We start from the raw sequence: 25544 nt of genomic DNA on the forward strand, positions 1-25544 counted from the left end.
CCTCAGCTCTACATGCTATTTTTGCTAGACATTGCATGCTCTCCAAGAAGCTTTACACATCTTTTTGTCTTGCTTAACTCCTTGTCATTGCCTCTAATATGCAGCGTTATCTTTTCCACTACATTTGCCTGTTTCTTGCTGTGACCTATTTTGAGAAGCTCTTCTGTGAAGCAGTTCAAAGAAGTATCTGCTTTTTGAAGGATGTCCATAGACCCTTCTTCTCTAGTTTCTGTAGTGGCATGAAATTCATATATTGTCAAGAAGTCCTTCTCTTTCTTGATGGTACTTGCTCTGCTCTAGTTAGAGAGAGAGAGTGTGTGTGTGTGTGCGTGTGCGTGTGCGTGTGCGTGTGTGTGTGTGTGTGTGTGTGTGTGTGTGTGTGTGTGTCTGTGTTTTGTTTTTTTTACCTGCCATTAATGATTTCGGGTGTGTGGCCTTGTTTCCATTTTATTGTTGTTAAGACTGCTGGGTGCCTGGCTTGATGTTTTATATTGTTTACCATTTCCAAGAACACACCCTAAACAGTTTCTGTTATCTGTTCTAGGCGTACATGCAAAGCGGCCAAATCTGCACAGAGTTCACAGATGAAAACATTACTAGCAATTCTTTTATGTAGGAATACCAAAGTTGCTAGAAATCAATGCTGTTATGTGATCCCCATGTTCTTTAACAACACACGTTATAGGACAATGATTTTACATTTTCAGTAACACCTTGTTCGATAGTGCTGAACAAATCTAACCTTTATCCTACAAAAAAAAGTTTCAAGCGGCCCTAACAGGTGATGTTTTGGCACTCTGCTGGAAAGTCCAGAAAACAGATAATGAAATGTCTAGGTTGGAATTTGATAACAAAATATTTACCACTTACCTTGTGCACATAAAAATGCTCCAACCCAAGCTTTACTTTTAGGTTAATTTAGTTGGAGCTCAGCAGATACAGCAAAAATAACTAACTTATATTCTCAGGTATTAGTAATATTTTTATGATGTTCTGCATTGTTAAGGTAATTGTACTTTGATTAAACCATTCCATTTTGTCACTCTGCTTTGCTGAGGTGTCTTGTGGATTTGTTCTTAGCCAACAATTGTTCCTGCATTCACATCTTTCACTCAGAAGTTGCTTGCAGTGTATGTTCTATCTGTGTCTGTGAACTATTCCTACAACATACTCCCCATTAGTATGGCTTGCCACTGCATAAGTTATCTTTGGAACCTTCTCCATGTTACTGACTGAAATCTATTAAATCTTGCCGATGTCAAGAGATATATTCAAACTGTATGGATCAAGGAGCATATCAATATCTTAGTGCTACAAAACAAAAAATTAAATAAATATTAATGAAGTTGGTGGAAGAGTTTTCTCCATAATGTGGGATTAAGCTGAAATCATCTAGCAGGCTCTGTCTTTAGCAGTCAACCTGTTATAAGCAACCCCCACCCCATAACTAACAAATTTATTCCATGAAGATCAATTTTACTTGTTGACAATAATTCCAATCTGTTTATACACTATAAATATCACTGTCAGAGCTGATATCATAAATGCTTTCTATGTTAATATAATTCAAATGCTGAATGTCTTTATTTTCAAATGCCAGAAAATGAATAACCTAGTGCCATAAAGAAATTATCTGTTTTGGGGTCTGGGGGCTTGTTGCAATAATAAAATAAAATGTCACTTTTTTTGCATCACTGCTGGAAATCCCATATAAAACTAAAAGATAAGCATTTTAACTACAGTTGTTACAAAATGCATGATTAGCTAAGTAAAGCTAAAATTTGCAGCCACACATTTGTGTTTATTTTCAAAATTTCCATACCAAGATAAGCTTTCCTGTTTACAAGCCGTATTGTTTAAAGGTGTCATTGTTCTAATTTATCTATGTAAAGGTATATTAGATAAAGTATAAGAGTCACATTTAGGAATCACCAAGTGTAAACAAAGGACTTGTGATATTCTTTATTGGCATAAGATGCCTAAACAAATGGTGCAATGCTCCGATATCAGTAATATGTCCATGAATCAAAATCAAAAGGAGGAAAGGATATCACATGACACTCTGATTCTTTCAGGATAAAAGTTAGAATACATTTGTTCCAACATAAAAATGCACATTATCTCCTCTGTGTGGATAACTAGATTTTCAGAAGATGTGATATTATTTGAAACCACAAGTCACAGTGCTCTTAAAGTGCCAAAGTCTGTTTTCTACAGAAATGACATTCCTGATTAATTGATTTCAGACAAAGGCCTTCCAGTATATGAGCCAAGTTTTGTGAAACAGTATATGTATAAAGACAAGCTGAACAATTATTACGGTTGGTTAAGTACTCTCTCTCTGTTAACAAGTGTGACAATTCAGAGAATTTTGACTGTTACCTGTCAGTTATAGACTAGACTACAGAAACTACAATCTATAATAAATGGCACACTTGTTGATGGGCAGATGTATAAATACATTTATCTTACTGCTAGGACTTCATGGTAAAAAAGTAAAATTGGCAGGAATATCAGCATAAACTGAAGTTCTACTATGACACATGATACAAAAGCCTTCAGTAATGACCAAAATCTGTGTACGTTTTTTTTTTCTTTTTTTTTTTTTTGGACTTTCAGAGAAAGTCATTGTGCTAAGTAATAATGTGATTCATCTAATACAGCAAACTAGATAATATTGGATACAATCAGAGCTGTAACTGGGGCAATTTTTGCTCTAGGCAATCCCCAAATCAGACCAATAAGGACCAAAAAATATCTTTAGGTAGAGAGTTATATATTGCTATATAATACTCTTTCCTATCTTTTCTACAGTGAGTGTAGCAAGGACCTACAGTAGCTTTTCCTGCAGTTACTAACAGACACATACTTGCAAACAGACACACACCAAATTATTTAAAACATTTAAGCAGCACAGCTGCTTAATACCCAGCAATCATGCTGACTTGCAGGAAATGATTGCAACCTTTTCTAAAGTGCCAATTGTGCACCCTATTAGCATACACACAGAGCAACCACCCTCCTTCACCCCACCCTAGCCTTGGCTTTGGCTATGATGTCCTGTTACACAAGTATAGAGAGCAAAATAGGAAAGATTTGTTTAAACAATCAGGTCCCGGAGAAATTCAAATGTCTGTGAGTCCAGATATGAGTGATGTGTCAACAAATTCAGAGCTGAAAGAAGAATTATTACCACTTTCATAGGGGTAAATGTGCCTTTGAGTGATAAGTTAGTACAATATGAATGTTCTCAGTCTCAGGATTTAGCCAAGTCTGAGAAAGATTTGAATGATTCAGTCCTGAAGTTGCAGAAAAGATATACCTTTCTATAAATATTCATTAAATTGATGACTCGGTTTAATATAGTGATTGTATATAAAATATAAAGTTCTGAGTATGTAGATTGACTCAAACATCTGAAATGTGTCATCAAAATATGTATTCCTATATATTGCATAATACATACATTTTAGTGTGGTATGTACAGAAAATTAGGTACTTACATATTATCGCAACCACAGTTGGAACCCCGCATAGTTCCTGATGCTATCGACAACCGACTTTAATCTGAAGTAAAAAGGGGTATGAGAGGTCCCAAATAGCTTTGCATCATCATGTTTCTGAAAGAGGAACTGCAATAATGGGCAAATTCCTCTTCCCTGGTAGCATCGTTTACCGGTGTAACTTAATGCGAAATGAACTGTTCTGCTATGTGTTTTACAGAAACTGAAGTGTTGAAACTGTTTCGTTTGCAGTGTATTTCAGTAAATTATTGATGGTTTACATTGTTACTTGTTTACATTGTGCTTCTACCTTTATAATAATGTTTTGTCGGCTGACCTGTTTAGGAACACTATCCAAAATTAAATGGAAGTTATCCGCCTCTTTTCAGAACTGCATATTGCCAAGCCACCACTTTGCAAATCATAAATTCAATACACTCTTTACTGATTAGGAAGTGCTATGTTTATCTATTGTAGAAATATCTATGATTTACTTTTTACATTTAATTGTTGTTTGCATTTCATGTATTGTTCAGGTATGCTAAAAGTTGAATACTTCTGTTTTATTCATAGTAGATTTACGTATTATCGCAACCACATAGCTGTAGCCCTTAACGAACTGTTCCATTCAGTCACGGCGCTAAATGATGGTACCCAGGAAGACAAATTTCTGGGTTACTTCTGGTCCTGCATCAGAAGCAATGGGATAAAACAGTAATTTGGAGTTTACATATCCCATGTCACCATAACATGAAGTAGTTTCGGTCTGACTTTACCAGTTAGGGTAACTTCCAAATGTGGTTGCGATAATACTTAAGTACTGAAAATTATTGCATACAATATTTGGGCAGAAAAATACATTTTTCTAAAATAAGGTCATATGTGTGTGTGTGTGTGTGTGTGTGTGTGTGTATATATATATATATATATATATATATATATATATATATATATATATATATATGGGTAGATGTGATATAAAAACTAACTGTGTCTTTAAAAGACAATCGGTTTAGCTTCTTATCTTCTCACTTGGCCAGTTCAGCAAATATTCCTCACAAGTGCACAGTGTGTACTACTCCACCTCTTCTATCAACTATCTTGACACAGGATATACATATTTGTGTACATACACAACATGCAGGTTCCATAAATCACTGACCCCAATGTTAAAAAATAAAAATGTATATAAATGGCACTCCTTTTTGTGCTTTAGAGCAAAATAATATAATAAACATTTATTTTAACATGGGTTTTATTTATTTATTTATTGTGGAATGGAATGATAGACATCCTGGCATGAATTTGGTTACTGCAGCTTTTTCTTGTAGCAAAAATGAATGTGCTGGGAATATATTCCTTCTGGGTATGCTCAGAAGAGTACCCACCTATACAATGTTAACACAATACTTAGCACAGATTATGTTCCATAGCAGGAGAGGAGAGAGAGAGAGAGAGAGAGAGATGGTTGATGTATGCAGTCTTTAAGCTTCAGGAATCCTGAAGAAAACACAGCCAGACCCATTACTGGCACATGCAATGACAACTTATGGAGTATGTCACTTTCTGCTGTTTGACAATGCAGGAGACTAGATTGTATATGAACAACAGCATCACACAGTGACAGAAAATAAACTTGAAATATCATTAAGTTAGATGCCTAGCAGTCCATATTAGTGGACTGAATCAACATCCAGCTAAGACATTTTTGTGTAGCAATTTACATGTTGAGAAAGCAGTAATCATTTAAATAAATTGCATCATAAAAAGTAAGTCTTATTCTCATTCTAAATGTTTCTTTTTATTAGCCAAGATATTAATGTCCCCTCATTCTGTACAAATACTGCACATTTCCATTTTCTGTTCACTTATGCAGCAGTACTGTAGGGGACTTGCTCTTTTTTCTTTTTTTTCATCAGTGCCACTGTCTGCAGAAGTTAATTAGTATCATCATTAACCAAACTGACATGTTCTTTCATTGTTTATAGCTTAGCATTTTTTTCTGATTTACTATTTGATTTAAAATGTTTGGCATACCATCAGTTACAAAGTTCGGAGTAATCCCTGAAATTCATATCAGTTTGCCTTAGTACATACTGTACCTGAAGTGATTATATTTAAAGTTAATAAGCATCTGTATCATCTGTCTAGCAGTGTCCTTTAATGAATGTTACTAATTAGCGAAAAGCAGCATATGGGCAGATATAAATGACTCCAGGAATATTAAATGCAGCTCTTTCTTTTTCCTACATTGCTATGATCCTGTGTAATGAAGCCACTGGGATTAATTAGGCAACTTCTCTCAGGTTAATATTAATGTAATATCTCCAGATCAGGGCTATGGTTCTCTTCATGATAAATGAAGACAGTCGTAGGATGGTTTATACCAAGTAATATTTTCTAAAGTGCCAACGTTCACTAGTTTAAGGTTGTTGTTTTATTATAAGCACTTTAAAATAAGCTCATTTTCAATCCTTAACCTGCCTAGGTGTCATTTACTGTATAAAACAATATTATTATAGAATTCTAGAAAATGCTGTCAGAAAAAATTAGTACAACATGGAGGCAGCCTGGAGGTTAGTTGGTATATTTTCAATGTGATGATTAAATGCAGTATAAGATTTCTTGATGGTGACACTTAAATTCATATGAAGCATGGACAATAAAGAGATACACTATATCTGTTATGCAACTTGAAAAAAAAGTTCTTGTTTATATAATTAATACAGTAATGAATGTGACATATGTAAGTGTTGTACCAAATATCTGTCATCTGTCTCCTGAGAAGTTAGACAGACCATTTATGAATTGTAGGTTTGTATGTATGTGTATCTGTTTAATCTGACATTAAGTCTAGAAAATGATAATATGCTATATTACAACACTGTAACTTATAACTTGGCAACCTTATTTATTTGCCTATACTTATATAAATGAATTTATTATAATTTAGAAAATGAGCATTGTGTTATCCATAAACTCTGTCGACACTATGACAGCCGTTTGAACAAAAAAATGTATTAAATTGAAGCATACTTACCTGCCCAGAAATGCTTCTTTCTTAACAGTAACTGCAATTTTGAAATAAACTTTATTACTTTCATGCATACCATATCAAAAGCCATTCACATGAAGGCCACTCGAAGAAGAGAAGTAAAATCTTAGCTCACGTAGTGTGTGGTGGTAAATGCTAACTGGGGCTTCAAAATTCAAATATACCATTCATGCTAGGCGACACATGAAAAAAATAAAGTTGAAATATACATGTAGCTGTCTTTAGCCATCTGAGCTGCTGTAAGGCATATTTGTGCAAGACTCAGTAATATATAGTTCAGCTAAGAAGAATGAATGGAGTTCACTCTGCTTTGTAGTGCAAAACCACTACTAGATTGTTCTGCAGCACAGCCAGCTTGTCCCTCAATGTCAGCAGTCACCTGCATTTTGACATCCTTCTTGCACAGAGACAGGGAGCTTGCTTATGGTGCTGGTATCCCATGATCAGCTAATAGCCTGGGAAGCTACAGGACTGGTTGGGACAGCCAGTCTAACTATCACATGAGGAGAGAAAATGGATTACCAGTTGTAATTCTTCCCAGACCAGGGAAAGAGGCAACCTGGCTAAACTATACAGGGATGTGGATAGCTGTCCAAACATTGTAGTCAAGGGACAATGATGCAGTCATGTAGGTGGTGCTACACAGCCTACACTTCAGGAGAAAAATAAATTAGTGCAATTTTGTGTTAGGTCAGTGCAGGTCATAACACAGTAGGAAGCCACGGTTTCCTATCTGTTCATCCACCATGAAAATATTTGTGTCTGCCAGATACCTAGGGGATGGCTGTTGACCCTGGTCTGGGAGGAAAGCATTCAAACAGGAAGAGTGAAACCAGAGTGTAGAAATGGGTGCTACAATGTGGAAAATGCTTGGATTTGACAGGTAATAATATTAACAGACTCTTATCTGTACCTTTATGTATTGTGAGCTGAGTTATCAGAGTTCAATGCACATGATAGAAATGTGTGTGTGTGTGTGTGTGTGTGTGTGTGTGTGTGTGTGTGTGTGTGTGTGTGTGTGTGTGTGTGTGTGTGTGTGTGTGTGTGTGTGTGTGTGTGTGTGTGTGTGTGTGTGTGTGTTCATGTATGCACGCACAATGTCATACAAAAACATAATAGATCTTGCCAGGTTGAGTTCATGGATTAAATAATGTAGTGATATACTGTGACTATCATTCTGCTATTCTTTCTAAAGTAACCAGCATGTTTTTGTAAACTGACAGATTCTAACTGCCACCTTAGAAAGCATAATTTCTTATGCCTAAGTTGTGGATTCAGTTAATATATGACAAACCCTTAACTAAATCATTGTACTATCGAGATGCGTTGTCATTGTTTTAACACCATGAAGACATACTTACATCACAAATAACCCACTTTGAAAGAGATTCTGCATTTCTTGAAACATGACTGCTGTCTTGATAGTCATTGAATAATTGCTGTTAATCTAAAATTTATAGATGGGTCAAGTGCAAGAAAGGTATGCCCAGAATCTTTTAAAAAGTTGTGGCTGCAAAGATGAGTAAGGAAACTCTGCTATACAGAATTAAGTAAACAGTTTCACAAAGTGAGACGGTTAGTGTCTTTGTGGCTGGTTATATAACGTTATCAATATAAGGAGGTTGTAAAGAGCTAATCCCCCCACCATGTCATAGGTGGATATAGGGAGGCTTGAACCTCTACAAAAATAGATTTTGGTTTGTTTTCATTGAACATTTGAGTTATAATTGTAGCAGTGTTCCATTTTTGGTTTCTTATAGCACTTAATTATCAGGAAGAGTGCCATAAGAAACAATCTTGTTTTGCGTTGTTAATGAGAATCTAATCAATGATAGAGTGTCTGTCACTAAGCTCACTGTACCTGGTTGGAGGGAAATAAGTTGAGTAAACCCAGTTGGATAAAGGTTGTTGTTGGATGAATTACTATTTATTGTTTGCCAAACAATGTTGATATCATCTATTATGATTGTTTTTTAATAGATATTAATGGAGGACCAAGACATGATATCAATACTCTTACGTGGAGAAATGTATATGGCAATTATATTTAAATACTTGCACTGTTTTAGTTTGAGTAATATAATAAGAATTAATGCAATAAGGCATATAGGGAGAGAAAAAAGGTCATATGTGTTCTTAAAGATTATGGCCAAAGCCTACCATTCATTTTCTGCATAATCTAAGTATGTTCTATCCTTTCAGAAGTATTTTCTTATCTTGTTTTTCCATTTCATTACACCTTGTTTTAGACAGGTTTTAGTGGCCATAATGATGTCAGGGAGATGATGGGAATATCCACGTTTGGAATTATGGGAGCTTATTACAAATGCTTCAGATATTTAAACTGTAGAGATGCAGTCCAGTAGGTTTGTTTTGGTGGTGAATGTTCGAGGTAGAAGGCAAGATGTGAATTATGGATGATTTTGTGGACCTGGGTTGAGATGAATACCACCACATTGTTGTATGGTTTAAAAGAGATGTTGGTGGTATTGATGGAGCCATTTCCATTTGAGTCTGGGTTTTGGCCTATTTTATGGAGGATATAGTTTTGGTGGAGATTTCTATTTGTAAGAAGATAGGTATAGGTACTGTTGAATAGATTGGCAGCAAACTTAAAGTGATAGTAGATGGTGCTACATGATTTAGTGTGAGAAGCAGCTGATGGTAGATCAACATAGGAAAGGTCATAAGGGTAGGATGTAGGGGGTGATAGTAGTGCAAGAATTAAGAGGAAATGGATGAATACCACATTTTTGTGGCAGTGTGAAAGATAGCTGTTAAAGGGAGAAGGAAGAAAGTAGTGATGATATGGTACCTGAGATGAGGTATATATGAAAGGGCCGTGCAATAAGGTGGTGTGCTATAAACTGAGTTGGGATGGAGTGGCAGAAATGGTTTAGTCTGAGAAACAGAGGTGAGAGAGACTTAGATTAAGTGAGATGGAGGAGTTAAAGCATGTGGTGTTTACTTGATTAGATGGGCTGAAGGAGTTAGAAGAGGACAATCAACTAGACTAACAAGTGAATTTTGAGTGTGAAATGAAAGGCAGAAAAGTGGCTGGAGTACAAATGTTTTGTGAGGTGGGAAGGTTTGTTAGGCAGAGCGTTTCTCAGAGAGAGTATGTGTGAGGGAGTTATATAGAGTATATCGGAGAGATTAGGTGGGAAAGTATTAAAGGATTAAGAGGTGTAATGAATTAGAACAGAAAATTATATATGAGCAGTAATAGTAGGGTAGCAGAAGTAAAGAACAGAGAAGGAGTAGAAAGGTCTATGCTGCTTCTGACTACAATGCTGTTGGACAGATATATTAGTGTTACTTGCTCGAAGTGCAATTTCTCTGAAATGGAGAAGAAGCATAGAAGTTTTCTAAAATTATGATCTTATTTTCCCTGCTTTTATTAAATCAATACTTATATAATTGTCTGGCTAATGGTAAGATATGTCTGGAGCATCTAACAGTTTGCATTAGATGTCCTTAGGGTATATTTCATTCCTATGCTAGCATGTCTCCTCATGACAGCTCCTGACATGGCTGACCTAGACTGAAGCATATACAAAATAATATGCACATTTAAAAAGGGTAAGCACCAGTCTTAACTGCGGCATAACGTTTTTCCAATTTGGTAATTTCTGCAGAGATTACTAAATTTGGTTTGAGACACAGCTCTTATGGTCATGTTACTTTTTGCCATAATTATTCAGCACATTCAAGTTCCTATCAACTTGTAAAGTGGATGAACGAATATGTTTTTTAGACTAAGTTAAAAATGAATAGACTTACTGTGGAGAGATCCTGATTATTGTTGTTGCAAATCTCTTGAATTTCTTTAGGTGTCCTAAAATGCCTGCCTTCCCTCTTGGATGCTGATAAATGCTGACTATTAAATTCCATCACATCTTGAAAGGCTTGGAACAGAAGAGGGAAAGTACAGCTGTATAATTAAATTTACCATAACAATAGATGATTTGATGATCACTGCTACAGTAACCTTAGGAGTATGGGTTATATCTTGCCTAGGATATAACAGTCAGACAACTTCCAAAGCTTAAGGGCATCTTCCATGTGTCCAGACCATTCGTATGTAGACAAAATCAGTGGTATGGGTGTTATGCCTTTCAGAGCTTTCGTGCCAACTGAAAGAGTGAGGCTAGAGCCCTGGAAGAGGTCAATGCTAAGTATATAAGAAACAATGCCCTCACCCTGCAAAGAAAAATCAAACAAAAAAATAAGTGAGAGGGGCAGAGGTAGAAGTTACTGCAACATTGATCATTTGAGTATCTACTTTCATGGTAAGTTTACTTACACAACTGTACTATGTTCATCAGTTGATAATTGCTGCATTATCATAGTTATCCTTAGCTATACAGGTAGAAGACCATAGCTTAAAATGTTTGGGAAGACGGAGAATGAGAGTCCAGGAGTCTCTGGAGACTGGGCCTAACAAAGCCTGCTCTAGACCTGGAAATGAATCTAGTTTGCAGTGCTTTGTAAAGTGTGTACAGAACACCAAGGTGCTGCCTTTAGACTACTTCTAGAGTCCACCCATTTCCAAAAAAACACTGACAAAGCCAAGGTCTTACTAGAATGTTCATTGACCATGCCTGGAATTGACTTGTTTTAGTGGGAATTACAAAAGGAAATAGCATGAGACAACCATTTTGAAATTGTCTCCTTTAACATAGGGTGTCCCTTTATTTTACCTTCATAAGAAATAAATAACTGATCAAAATTTCTGGATGATTTGTCTCTGTCAGGACAGTATACAAGTTGTATGTGGCCATCCAGGGTATGAGAAATCCTTTCTCCTTCATTTCTAGGTTCTGTAAAGAAGACAGGGAGATGGCTAGCTTGGCTTACAGTAAACTTGGATACCACTTTAGGCATATTAGTTATTAAAGAAACCATATCTTTGTGAAAATAAATAAATAAATAAATAAATAAGATAAGGCTGACCCATCATAAAAGCTTGCCCCTAAGATGATTTTTTTTTGCTGAAGACACAGTAATAAGGAAAACTGTTGCCATGTTAAGAACTTCAAATCATCCTGATAAGTTGGTTCAAATGGAGCAAGAATTAATTATTCCAAAACAAAATCAGTATCCTAAGGAGGACCCACCTGTTTTCTAGGTGGATGGGTATACACAATCCCTTTCTAAAACATCTTGAAATGGGACTATATTGGAAGAGGGGGATCCATTGGCAGACATGCTAAAATGGATGATAAATGCACCCTGACAGAGGAATAAGAAAGGCCAGAGGATGACAAATTACACAAATATTGTAGAACCATAGAAATACTAGCCTTAAAATGTCCATGGATCTATTGATATATTGAAATATGATTTCCTAGTAGCAGGTTTCTTTGTCTCCTTTATTATCTCCTGCATGTCCTTAAAACTAGGTGTCTAAAAGTTACTAAACCTTGTTTCAAGTTGCGGTGTATTAAACTGCTTCTGTCTTGTGTAAGTAGATTCCAGTCTGTAAAAAAGCTTATGTTAATTGCCCTTGAACATTTCCAAAAGAAGGGAGAACAGCTGTTGACTGTGTCAGAAAGGAGTCACCACAATGATCTTAGGGGAGTCTTTCTGAACCTTCAGTATGATCCTGGATATCAATGGAAAGGTTGGAAAGGCATATAGGAACATTCCCATCCAAGGAAATGAGAATGCATCTGGTTTTCAGGTCTACTTGCAAGGGTCTATGACACAGGATCTAAAACTGATTTTATCAAACGGCCTTTACACCGAAAATGCCATTGATAGAAATCGGTTTTGTTGGGTGCTGTGCCCCCCCCCCACACTCCCTGCTAAATATATATATACCAACTCTGAGATGGCACTACAGTGAGGAAAGGGCAAATTTTCTGATCTTCACTGTACTGTGATCTCACAAAACTGATTTCTATTAATGGCATTTTTGGTGTAAAAGCCGTTCGATTAAATCAGTTTTCGATCCAGTGTCATAGACTCTACTTGCAAGAAGTCCCGAAGCAGAATTTTGCTAGTTTTTGTTGTGAATGGAGACAAACACATCTGCCTGAGGTGTTCCCCACAGCTTGATCACATCATGGAAGCCCCCCCCCCAACTCAACTTCCATTTGTAAGGTCTAGGATTGCTACATTTTGCTGCTGCTAAAACTGGACTAAGGGCACACCCCTCGCACCTCCCATGACCCTGCTCATTTCCTCCCCTCTCCCACCCACTTTCTGCCCATTTTGTGACATCATCGCCATCTTCAGCTGAGGAGGAATACCCTCTTTTTGCATTCCTGATGTCTTCATTCTGCGAATTTACTATGCTTTTCCATAAAAATCTGCCGATTTAACAAACTCTGATAGTCTGTTTCTTTTTTGAAACAGAATACCAGAGTTTGCACGGTGTTTTCCTGACTACCGGACAATCAGTTTGATTTCTGGATAGTCCAGAAAAAAAATTAGCTTGTCTACCAGAATATTTTGCTCTGACAGAATGTAAGATGCATGAAGAGTGAGATTGTATAGAATATCTATATCCCATGCTGCCATGGCTAACCTGCATAGGGGTTAAAATCTGGACCCCCCCCCCCCTACACACACACTTTTTTTTATACCACATTATTGTAATGAGAGATTTAAATGCAGTTATAACTGCCAACATCTCTTTTCTGTTTGTGAGTTTTGCTCTGTCTTTTTTGTCCCAAGGATCTTGCATGTTTGCCACCAGTGACAACGTTCCCCAAGCAGTCTGTGGCATTTGTTGTTAATGACTATAATGGAGCTGGAAGACAATATAGGAGACCTCAATAAAACTGGTCTTCCCACCAAAGCAGATCCCTTTTTACAAATCCCAAAACCAGAATTTGAAATGTCAGGGAATGTTGATTATGGAACACACAGATTTTAGGTACCATTGAATCTTTCTCATGTGGAGTCTTGCTAGAAGAATCATGAAAATCATAGATGCCATGAATCTAGTATCTTTAGAAAGTCCCTTGCTGGCATCCTGGTCTGTGTGAAAAAACTCATTAATAGATCTAGATCTAGATCTAGATCTACTTCCTCCTGTAGAGGAAATGTTCTTTGAGCTGAAGTATTTAAGTGACACCCAAGGAATATAATCCTTTGGGAAGGAGCATAGGAGGTGCTAGAGAGGGGCATATGCCCCCTACACTGTGAAAGTGAATCCCCCCTCTGAGTGTCCCAGTCCCTAAAATGCTAAACATCTGTTGCCCTGCTGAGTGCACACAAGCATAGTTAACACTTTCTTCTCAGGCATGCAAGCATGCTTGACACGTTCTTCAAGTGCCCTTATGTCACAGGAAAGAATGGGTCTATTGAAAAGACTCAGACATGTCTTTTAGTATATCTTTAAGCAGCAGTCAAGAGAAGTAATCCAGGATATATTTTGCTATATATTTTTAAACAGCAATTGGGAGATGTTTTACTGCATTTTTAAGCAGCAATCAGAGGGATACCGTGTCCAAATTTAGCAGCAAGTAAGTGTGTGTGTGTGTGTGTGTGTGTGTGTGTGTGTGTGTGTGTGTGTGTGTGTGTGTGTGTGTGTGTGTGTGTGTGTGTGCGTGTGTGAGACCTTTGGTAAATCAGGCATTAAAATTTCATAGCTCTCATTGTTCAGAAAATGCATTTCCATGCATCACCTATTATAGTTCTGTTAACCCTTTAGATGACAGAGTTGTCTGGCACTAAAGGCTCTGAGCTGTTAACAAATTGTTTCCTCTAGTCAAAAGTATAGATTTTGAATCCTGCCACCTCAATTTGCCGATGGTGCAACTGTGAGCAAATCACTCAGACAGTACAGTAGTTCTGGGTCATCCATGAAAAGTGACACCTTCTCCAGTAGTCTTACCTGGTTAACAAATAGATAAAAAAATGTTTATAAGTTATTTCCTTTGCCACCCCCCCCCCCCCACCCACAATTGTTTTTGGCTTTGTCCAGAATTCTTGAGCAAAGAAATTGAAAATTATTTTTAATTGTTCCCTTTAATATTTGTGGATTTTTGGCAAAGTGCTCTGGATTAAAGTTACGAAATAATGTCAGGCAAGTGAATTTTAGGCTCCATGCCCTTCAGAAATTATTGATAACACAAGGTTTGTTATTCTTTCAACATTTTAAGTATATAAGATAAATATTTAAACAGAGTTCCTGATTTTGATCCTTTTTTTCTGATTCTTGAGCTAATATGTTGAGAGGGCAGAAGGGAGTTGCATTGTATAGCTCTGACATCAGTGAGCTAAGATACGTTTCTGAGTCACTAATTATGAATTTATTCATTCATATGATTTCAAGCAAATATCTTGTACAAGTGGCTGTAATGGATGTGTGTGTGTGTGTGTGTGTGTGTGTGTGTGTGTGTGTGTGTGTGTGTGTGTGTGCACGTGCACGTGTGTGAGTGTGCATGTGGTGGGGGGCAATGATCAAAGTATTAGCTAAGTAGTAGATAGGATGAAGTAATAACTAAAACAGGGAGAAAGGCTAAAGTTGTTTGCCACTGAGAATTTGTACCTAGAGATGTTAAGAGAAAATACTAGAAGAATTTGCTTTGTGGGGGTGTCCTTGAATTTTTCAACTTATAATAAAATCTCTAATATTTGAAGAACTGGGTGTATGGTAAAACACAATATATTACAACTTCTTTAGAACTTTTTTGTCTTATAAATAGTGTAAAAGGTAAATTTCACATTGTAACAAAGTGACTGTTCTGGCAAGAAAAAAGACAACGGGCGTATCAGAAAACATATTAAGTCCATAGTTTAACCATGGTGTGAGCTTCCTTCTTAGTTGTTAGTAAATGTGTAACATTTTACTCATCTATTCCATACTGCACAAGTTAATGTAGTATTCTGCAGTTTAAAGATGGGAGGTTGACCATGGTTTTAGCTTCTTTAATTCTTTTAACTGTTGGTGTTATGGTATTAATAATGTTCCAAGCCTGCTTTAAGCTATATTGCTTGATTCTGACTTGAGTCTTTTTTTTTTTTTTGTATCGTTTTTGTTTGGTGGGGGATGATCTGCTTGAATATCTCGGGCCTTGGACATTTTTAACTTGATTTGTTTCTTCTCAGAGTCTCTAATTGCTGCAGAACTAGTTAAGTGGTAACACAAGTATAAATTAATATTTTAACGATTGTTACTAAATGTACCACATATTGCCATTTATTCCACCTTATGAGAGGGAGTATAGTGTTCCATATTTTAAAAATGGAAAGTTGACCATGGCTGCAGTTCCTTTAATTATTTTGCTTATTGGTGCTTTGGAAGTTAAGGTAAAGTCAAATCATACTAAACTGTCTGAAACTGAAGAAGCCTCAGCTGAAGAATTTAAGGATATGTGGTTTTATTTATCTCAGTCATTAAAACTACAAAATCATAAAGTCTTTTGCTGAGACTTGTTTACAGACAGTTACAATGACATTCGGAAAAATGTAAATGCATTATTTAAAATCCCATACATCCAAAAATACATTTAAATCTTGGAATAGGTTATTGTGACTAGACATTCCCTTTTGACTGATACCCATACCTCTCAACTGTCTCTACTTTTACAGAATGTCCTTGATTTTGCTTCAAAAGATCATGTCCCTCATAACATTTTGATTTTCTGGTTAATCAGTCATGATTACAGTCAGTCAGTGAAATGGTGTTGATAATGGATGACTTGAATGTACATATCGGGACAGACAGAACAGGATATGAGGACTGCCTGGGTCCACATGGGTGGGGCAACAGGAATAAAGAAGGAGAAGCCATTCTAGACTTCTGTCTGGCAAATGGCGTAATAGTAGCCAACACATGGTTCAGAAAGAGAGAGAGAGTCACAAGATCACATACAAGAGTAGCCAAGATGCAACTCAGGTAGACTTCCTCTTAGTAAAGAAAAGGCACTGGGGTAGAATCCATGATTGCAAAGTCATCCCAAGTGAAACAGTTGGCCCACAGAATAAACCACTTGTTGCCACAATGAGCTGCAAGCAGTGGTCAGAGAAGGCTCTAAGGTCAACAAAGAACAGGCTGAAGACCTGGAAGATGACTGGAGAGAAAGTACAGCGGTTCAGTGAATTACTCAGGGCTCTAACACCCCAAGAAGAGGAGAAAATAGTTGGAGTTGAGCAAGAATGGCAGCGCCTAAAAACAATATGTGTTAAAACTATAGAAAAGATATGTGGCCAAGCCAGGTATGGAAATAAAGTACATAAGGAAAACTGGTGGTGGAAGTCCAGGAAGTCATCAAAAGAAAGAAGGAATGCAGGAAGAAGTGGGAGATAGCAAAGACTCACCAGGCTAGGAAGGACTACTGGTTGGCTAAAAAAGAAGCTAAGAAAGAAGTTGCAATAGCAAAGAATAGGGCAATGGAGGCACTCTACCAACTTCTGGAAAGTGACTCAGTAAATGGCACCAAGAAGCTATATCAGGTTTCAAGGCAAAGACAGAAAGATAAAGAAGGTAGTCAGAAACCCTTCATAAGGGATGCCAGCAACAAAATGCTCACCAGTCCACAGTACATCAAAGGCAGATGGAAGGAGCATTTCCAGCAGCTTCTGAATGAAGAAAACCCCAAAGAAGCTGTACTACCCCAGAAACAACCTATGTTGAGAGAAGAAAAGGAGCCCACCCTAGAAGAAGTAAGAATAGCACTAAGGAAAATGAAGTCAGGGAAAGCAGCAGGCTCAGATGAGGTTACAGCAGATGTGATAAAGATGCTGGGTGAGGTAGGGGAGAAATGGCTCCTGAGGGTGCTCATAGCAGTATGGAGAGAAAGGCATATTCCAGATGACTGGAAAATAAGCATAGTCATGCCAGTGTACAAGAACAAAGGGGACATCCACAACTGTGGGCAGTACAGAGCCATCAAACTCCTATCATATTGCATGAAAGTTCTGAAGAGTGTGACTGATAAATGGATACGCAGAGTAGTAGAATGTAAGATGGGAGATGAGCAGTTCGGTGTCAGATCAGGATGCAGCACAAGTGACCCGATGTTTGCAGTGAGACAGATACTTGAGAGGAAGCTAGAGATGAGGAGAGAGTCCAACTGGACATTCCTAGACTTGGAGAAAGCATATGACAAGGTCCCAAGAAAGCTGATCTGGGCAGTACTGCAGTGGTTTGAAGTCCCAGAAATATTGCTAGAATTAGTGCAGGCTATGTACAAGGACCCAATGACTCAAGTACGAACAGTGTTCGGCCACACAGAAGGGTTCCAAGTGGGAGTGGGTGTACACCAGGGTTCAGCTCTGAGCCCACTGCTGTTCATACTGGTGATGGACTGCATTAGCAAACAGATCACATGGGGCAGATCAACAAATTTGCTGTATGCAGACGATGTGGCATTACAGGCAGACTCTGAGCAAGAACTTCAGCAAAGGATAGGATAATGGAATGTAAAAATGAAGGCTATGTACAAGGACCCAATGACTCAAGTACGAACAGTGTTCGGCCACACAGAAGGGTTCCAAGTGGGAGTGGGTGTACACCAGGGTTCAGCTCTGAGCCCACTGCTGTTCATACTGGTGATGGACTGCATTAGCAAACAGATCACATGGGGCAGATCAACAAATTTGCTGTATGCAGACGATGTGGCATTACAGGCAGACTCTGAGCAAGAACTTCAGCAAAGGATAGGATAATGGAATGTAAAAATGAAGGCACATGGGATGAAACTAAGCACAGATAAGACAGTGGTAATGGCAGCAACTTGGGGAAATCTGAAGAAGCTGAGAATAGAGACAGAAGGGAAGATAGTGGAACAGGTAAACAGCTTCAAGGATCTGGGAGGGGTGGTTGAGGAGAAGGGAAGTCTGAATGAAGAGGTCAAATCTAGAATCAGAGGGGCTGCAGCCAACTGGCATAGACTGTCAGGTGTAGTCTATGACAGAAGAATGCCAAAGAAGCTGAAATGTAAGGTGTACAAGACAGTGATGCAACCAGTACTACTGTATGGTGCAGAAACCTGGGCAGTAAAGGCAGAACAGTTGAAAAAGCTAAAGGTAATGGAAATGAAGTGCCTGAGAAGGATGGTAGGATGCACACTGTGGGCAGATGAAGAAATGAGGACATAAGAGCATTAGCCAAAGTAGCTCTAATTACAGAAAAGATCAAAGAGAACAGATTACGGTGGTTTGTACACATCTGCAAAAAAACAGAAGACAATCTGGTGAGGAAGATTTGGGACAGACAGGAAGAAGGTTAGAGGAAGCAAGGACATCCAGCAAAGAGGTTGATGGATTGTGTGAAAGAAGATCTACAACAGTCAGGCATGAGTGTTAAAGAAGGTAGGAGTGTGGCACTGAATCAAGAGAGTTGGCGACAGTTAACACGATACCCCGACCTCATGTAGAAAAAATGGGAAAAAGGAGGCTGATGATGATGATGATGATTACAGTCAGTAATGCCAGCCATTACAGTTTTTTACTTCATAATTTTCAAAAACTCCATATCTATGAAAAATTAGTTTTATTAACATTTTAAATATATTAAGAATAATATTTTTAAAAAGTTAGTGGTTTTATCTCCCCCTCACCGTTATTTTTGGCCATGATTCTTGGCCAAATAATTTGAATGGTATGGTGGTACCCCAAAACATTCAGATCTCAATTATTTCTATTGATGCTATTTTAGCAAGCCAGAAACAGAGTACTGGCAGTTCATGTTACTGCATTTGCTTGGTACAGTTTTTAGTCTTTATCAGTGCTGTTTTCCTTGGAAGGGGGCTGGAAAACTAACATGTTTATTTGCAGTTTCAGTATCATTTGTCTTTGGTGCAGAAGACTGTCGTTTCTATTCCCATGCCAGATACTTGGATTACTTTTTCCAGTACTGGCACTGCAGTGCAGCATTAGGGAGATGTTGTACTCCTATGTGTGCCATCCTTTGGCTGAGATATTAAACTGAGGCCCCATCTAGGAAGTGGTGGTAGCTAGATGGATGTAAAAGATCCTACACACTTATAAAAAGCAGTAGGGGTAGGTCCTCAGTGTTCTGACCAAATTTCCTCTAGCCAGTATGATATCACCACAGGTCTCCCATGAAAGAGGCCACCAAATATGGTCACCATTATATCTCAGTTATTTAATTATATCTTTGTACTATATTTTAATGCATCAGAATAATTAAGTGGGAATGGCTTTTATACTTCAATGGACCTGCCACTGTAAAGTGATCTTGGAGTTTTCTCCCCAGAATCCACTTCAAGCCCATTTTATATGAGTCATTCTAGACATAAGAAAATCATATTTTTTTAACTTCTAAGTAAAAAGAATGACAGTAGTGTGAATCTCAACATCTTGCTCAGCTTCTGGAACCTATTCTCATTTCCATGTTTTTGCTTGAATTGCTCTGATTTGTGTTCACAGAGCAGCTCTTAGCTCTTTAACACTAGTTGTAAATGCTCAACAAAATAAACTAGCTGAGCTGCATCTTTTATGGTTTTCAGTTTCCAGTCCAAGTGCTGACAAAGCCTCTCCCACATTCTTTCTGAGGTGTCAAAATTATCATTGTAATCCAGGATATGTTAACTGACCACTCTTGATTCTTCAAAAAACTTTTAACATACATTTAAAGCACTTTGTTGTTCACCAGTGTCTGCAGTGTGAATGTGTGTTTTATCCTTAATGTTGGCAAAATATGCTATATTTCTTTAAAAATGTTTGTCTTTTCGGCTTTTCCCGGTTTGGGGTCGCCACAGCGGAACTCTGATCTGCTAATGATTGGCAGTTGATATTTATGGTGCCGAGCTGCCAGCCTGATGCCCAACCTTCAGCGAAGGCACGCCCATTTATGCATGTTTTTCGGAGGCCAATCGACCGTGGGGAGGATATGCAGACTCCACACTATTCTCTTAATATCCAGCAGAGAACAAAAGTAAGTCCAACTTTCAGTTCTTGAATTTCAGTTAATTATATTTTTTTTATTTTTCTACTGATGCACAGTTGTCTTTGTACACATCATTTTCCCACTTCTATTGCATTGGTTGATGCACCCTTTACTTGTTACATTACAGCATACTATCACTTAATCCAAACCATAATTCTTGAGAATGACAAACTTTTTTGTGTTGTGAACATTGTTGAGATTTGCAAGATTATGGCATTCACTGTTTTTTTAAAGGGACATGGTCTTTAATTTTTAACAGTGGATTCTGGGTAACCTGTTACCCATATATTCTTTTGGATATTTATCATCATTTCACAGTTACATAAATTGATCATTTTCTGCCTTCCCTTAAACCTCACTCCTCCTTCAAAACATTATTCTGCATGTATTGTTCCCACAATTTCCATTTTTTCTGAGTAATTTGCTCCTCACCTTTTCTAAAAGATCCCAGTTCCTTTTCTATTATCAGTGTTACAATATAGCATTAGCCCATGGTTGGATGTGGGTAATGCTGGATTTACCCACAGTTGGCATGGTTTGGTCATGCGAGTGAAGCCAGAGTGACCAAACAAAGCCAACTGTGGGTAAATCCAGCATTACCCATACCCACCCATGAGTTATTGCTAGTACACAATGGCATTATTTAAAAAAAGAATTTGCTTACTTTTCCTAAATAATGTCTTTGTATATCGGCACCACGGTGTTCTTCCCCATTGTTTCCAGATTTTGTCACTTTGATGATGTGCTGCGCATGCGTATGGGACTTACATTTTTGCACTTACACAGTACATCAGTGCTTTGGAAAGCAAGCACCAAAGAAAGAAAGATTTGGGTAAATCCTTTATTAAGTATCACACTGATGGGGGAAGGGATGTGAATTTAACATGTGTACCAATAACACTTTGTTTTACAGCACAATAAACCACTCCCATGCCTAATAAAAAGTATATATATATTTAGAAAGCTTGTGAGGAAATTATTACTCTGTTTTTGTTTTACTTGGATCGCTTGTCTGTGTACTTAATAAAGGATTTTCGACTGGAAACAGACTGCCTGCCTTGCTTGGATTACTTTCGAATACTTAGTAATGCTGTAGAATTATATATTTTCTATTATTACTTTTTGACTTGACGAGTTTACGTTCGCTACTTCTACTACTATTGTCTGATCTGATTAATATACAGTGATTAACTAGAAATATATGGACTGAAAATCTTCCACACAGAGAAGTTTCTTACACTGTTTTGTTTTTAGACCCACTACACTGTAGTGGGTTGTTTTGAGACTTCGGGGATACCACAGAGATTAAATGTTACTCTTACAAACTTAGAAAGCTGCTGGAATAACAATATTTGTGTTAGCATGTATTGTCTGAAGGGTATGAAGTCTGAAAATGAAATGTGTGTCATTATTTAGTAACTTCACTCCTCAATGATTTATCGGAAAACCACAAATTTTATGAAGAACAAATGAAAAACAGGATGTGAAAATCTGTACACTTGAGAGGTATGCCTCTGTACCATATATCAATAGAAAAAACTCTGGCAGATAAATGATACTTTAGCAACCAGACTTTTTTTCTGTTGGTATATGCTCGATTTACAATGGGCACTCTGGTTGGTCTGTCCAATCAGCATGCTAATTTTTGAATAACAGTTATCAGTCATTGTATAATTGGGAGCCATACATATGTCCTTCCATTGTTTCCTTTTGAATTGCTAATCCAGTCTCTCTTCCCAAACTTTTTAACCTCTTCTATTGACTCCTATAGTTATTGTGCAGTACTTTATATGTCCCAGTAATTATCCCTTTTTTAATAGCAACTTCTGTTCTAGATTCAATTAAAAATTCTACCACAGCAGGCCTTTTACTTAGGATTCCTCTATTCCTTTCTCTTTTATGGAAGGCAGTCTCTAACCTACAGTCCAGAAGTCTTCTTGGCTTCTTCTTATTCTATTACCTTTCCCTCACTGGATATTTTCTCCCAATATCTTGATTCCTTTGCCAGATTTCTCCAGTAAATTCCAGCCCCCTCTTGCCTATGCTCTGTACCCTTATTTGTAGCCATCCCTAGGGGCAAAGGAAGGCTGAAAATTTTGAGTCACCCCTTTTATCCATTTCCATCTCTCATTACACTTTTTCATGGCCTCAGCAGCAGCAGATGATCCAAAATCAAACTTGCTGTCAATGATATAATTCAAACTCTCAGCTTTAACGTCCTCAGACAAATTTTGAGACTATAACTGTGATAAAGGGAAATACTGCCAGCCCAGCTACATAGAATTTTGTAAATAATTATATATCATTTGGGAATATTAAGATGATTCATATAAGATGCTTGTGTTACAACCACATAAGAACTGTATGTCATGTGTATATCACACTACGTTTGTACAGACATGTGTTGAAAAGATACTTCATAAAGTGTGCTTAAAATGTAACCACAGTGTGCCCTGCTGGAAGAGAACAGGAATGCATGTACACTATTGTAACTGTTTAAATGTATATATTTTAACAGTGTAAACTGGAACACAGGAGGTTAACTTCAGTCCAGCAAAACTTCAGAAAAAAGCTGAAATGAAATTACTTTATTACAGTAAGAGACAGGATATCTATACTAGGGAGCTCTCTGTGTTGTCATTAAGGAGAAATAATTACTAAGCTTGAGATGTGGATGTGTTTTATTGTTTTATGACTTCAGGCCTCTGCCATAGATTTGAGGCCTATGTATTTTCACAGGTAGATGCTAAATACTGCCAAATTCCAGCAGTGAGGCTTTTACCTGGGATAGAGTCAGATGACAAGAATAATGTCATTCTGCAAGCTATTCCAGCAGTAATATTTGAGAAATTAATCTGAGGAGTCTCTGAGAGAGACACAACATTCTGTACTCTGTCTTTGATCTGACAACATCAGCTAAAAGTTCTATTCACCATATCTGCCCTGCTCTGTAAGTAAGTTAACTAGGGTATAGTAATTCTCTTAGATATAGTCAGGAATAAAGCAAAGCTTAGCTTAGATATTTTTCTTTATTTATATGAGACTGTCCTGCAATGCTGTTTTAAATATTTCCTGTGATTTTGAACTCTGATGTCACTATAAATATATATTTAGTATTGTCTTGTTCTTTTTATTATTTATTATTAAATATATTAAACCTTTCATTGTGGCTGATCTGTGTAGAGATATTTAAGTTCTGAGAGTACTTGTGTATTTATTTGGTGACTATGTGTAGGCCACTCCAAATAGCCTTGCTCGTGGTCAAACTACCCTTTATATTAATAGTAACATTATATACATTAAGTTTGAACACCCTTTGTTAAGGGCCTTAAAGTAGCTGATAAGGAGCTGGCTGGTGGCAGTGATAACCACCTTATAGTCTGGGAAAAAGGGGACATAGCTAGTCAACCTGTGCCAGCCTTTCCCAGGTGTGTGTGTGTGTGTGTATAAATCAAACCTGAAAGAGTGTGTGTGTGTCAGCTACTTGGGCAGGGACATGAAGCACTGACTGGACAGAGATGGTGCTGGAGGCCTTTGCTTGGCCACTCAGCTGAGTTCTCAGCACTGTAGCTGTGCCAGTGGGGAGTCTAATTGGGAATCTGGAGAAAAAGGGAGAAACCAGCAAAGGACTGACTGTGCTGTCTGTGTGCTTTTAAGGGAAACTGCACTTGATGCAGAGAGGTGCATCTGGAAATAGTGTGTGTGTATACCAGTTTACTATCATTACTGTGAAAGGCAAAACATTTGCCATTCACAGCAACGACAATAAACACTGAAACTGGACTCTCCATTCCTACACAATGTTGATCCAAATGATCGACACATTTGAGTCAACATTGTCACCAAAAACATCACGTGATTTTTCATATAGGAGCTGATGTAAATCAAACTCCTATATGACATATCACATTTTTGCAGAGGGACATGCCCCCCTGCACCCCCTGCTAATAATATATTCCAACTCTGAGATCGCACTACAGTGGGGATATGGATGAATTTCCACTCCCCATTGTATCACGATCTCCGTACAGTTTGTTGAACACAGTTATGCAAATACATTACTGCATTCACATAAGTGTGTTCGACTTCCCCATACACTTGACACTGTGCAAACGACAATCTGATTTTCATCAACATACACGCCGACAGCTTGTCGTTCACACAATTACTAGTAAACTGTGTGTATACCTTGTCATCCTCCCATTGTACATCCCCCACTGGTGCCAGTGGTGAGGATTGAGGCTCCTTGATTACTGGTCCAGTGGTAGGTCATCACAATAACCATGCAAATCTTCTCATAAGAGACCCAGTAGCTGCTGCTCTGGAAGAGGTATCAGCTGAATCATAAACACAGAAAAAATGCTTGGCTACTAGAGACTAAAATCAGTTATGGAATTCAGTGAAGATTTGCCCTCAGGAGGAAGAGGAGTTACAATAATGTTCCACTTATTCTAAAATGAAGCAAGAAAAACTTCAATGTGAGCTTGAAAATTAATAATACTAAAAATGAAACTGGCAGAGGAGTACCCTGTTTTCCCAAATCTATCAAAATCTTTCCTCCCATCCTTATTAGAGGAAGTGGGATTAGCATTTATTAAATGTTAAACTGCAGTAGTATTCATCAAGGAAATCACTGCAGAGTCAAACCTGGGATTAGAAAATAAGAATTTCTAAGACTGTGTTACTTTATACATTCTATCTGCCATTTTAGGGGTTGCAGAATGGCTGTCAGTCATGTTGCAGGCTGTAATGAAAACATACTCTAATGCTGGAATATCAGGAAGAACAGGAAAAGGTTAAGGAAATTCCATTTGTAATAAAACATAATATTTTTCAAGGAAATTAAAATGTCATTAAGTTCCCAGTGAAACACTTGTTTCATCCTAGATATAGTTTCAAAAAAATTTAATTATTCCAAGGGACAGCCAAAAGAAATATTCCCCTCAGAATCAGTCAGTTTCCTGAGGAGAAAAAAGTTGTTCCCTCACAATCATTTCTCCATTTTTCACAGTGGGCACCATCACAGAAAGAAGAATTGTTCTTTCTCTTACAAGTAAATCCAGAATGAGAAGCATTAAGAGCTTGAACTAAACCCAATAAATCATCCATGTCT

The sequence above is a fragment of the Protopterus annectens genome, chromosome 4.part1 (genome assembly GCF_019279795.1).
Source record: "Protopterus annectens isolate FY-2018-M chromosome 4.part1, PAN1.0, whole genome shotgun sequence".
Taxonomy (NCBI): Eukaryota; Metazoa; Chordata; order Ceratodontiformes; family Protopteridae; genus Protopterus; species Protopterus annectens.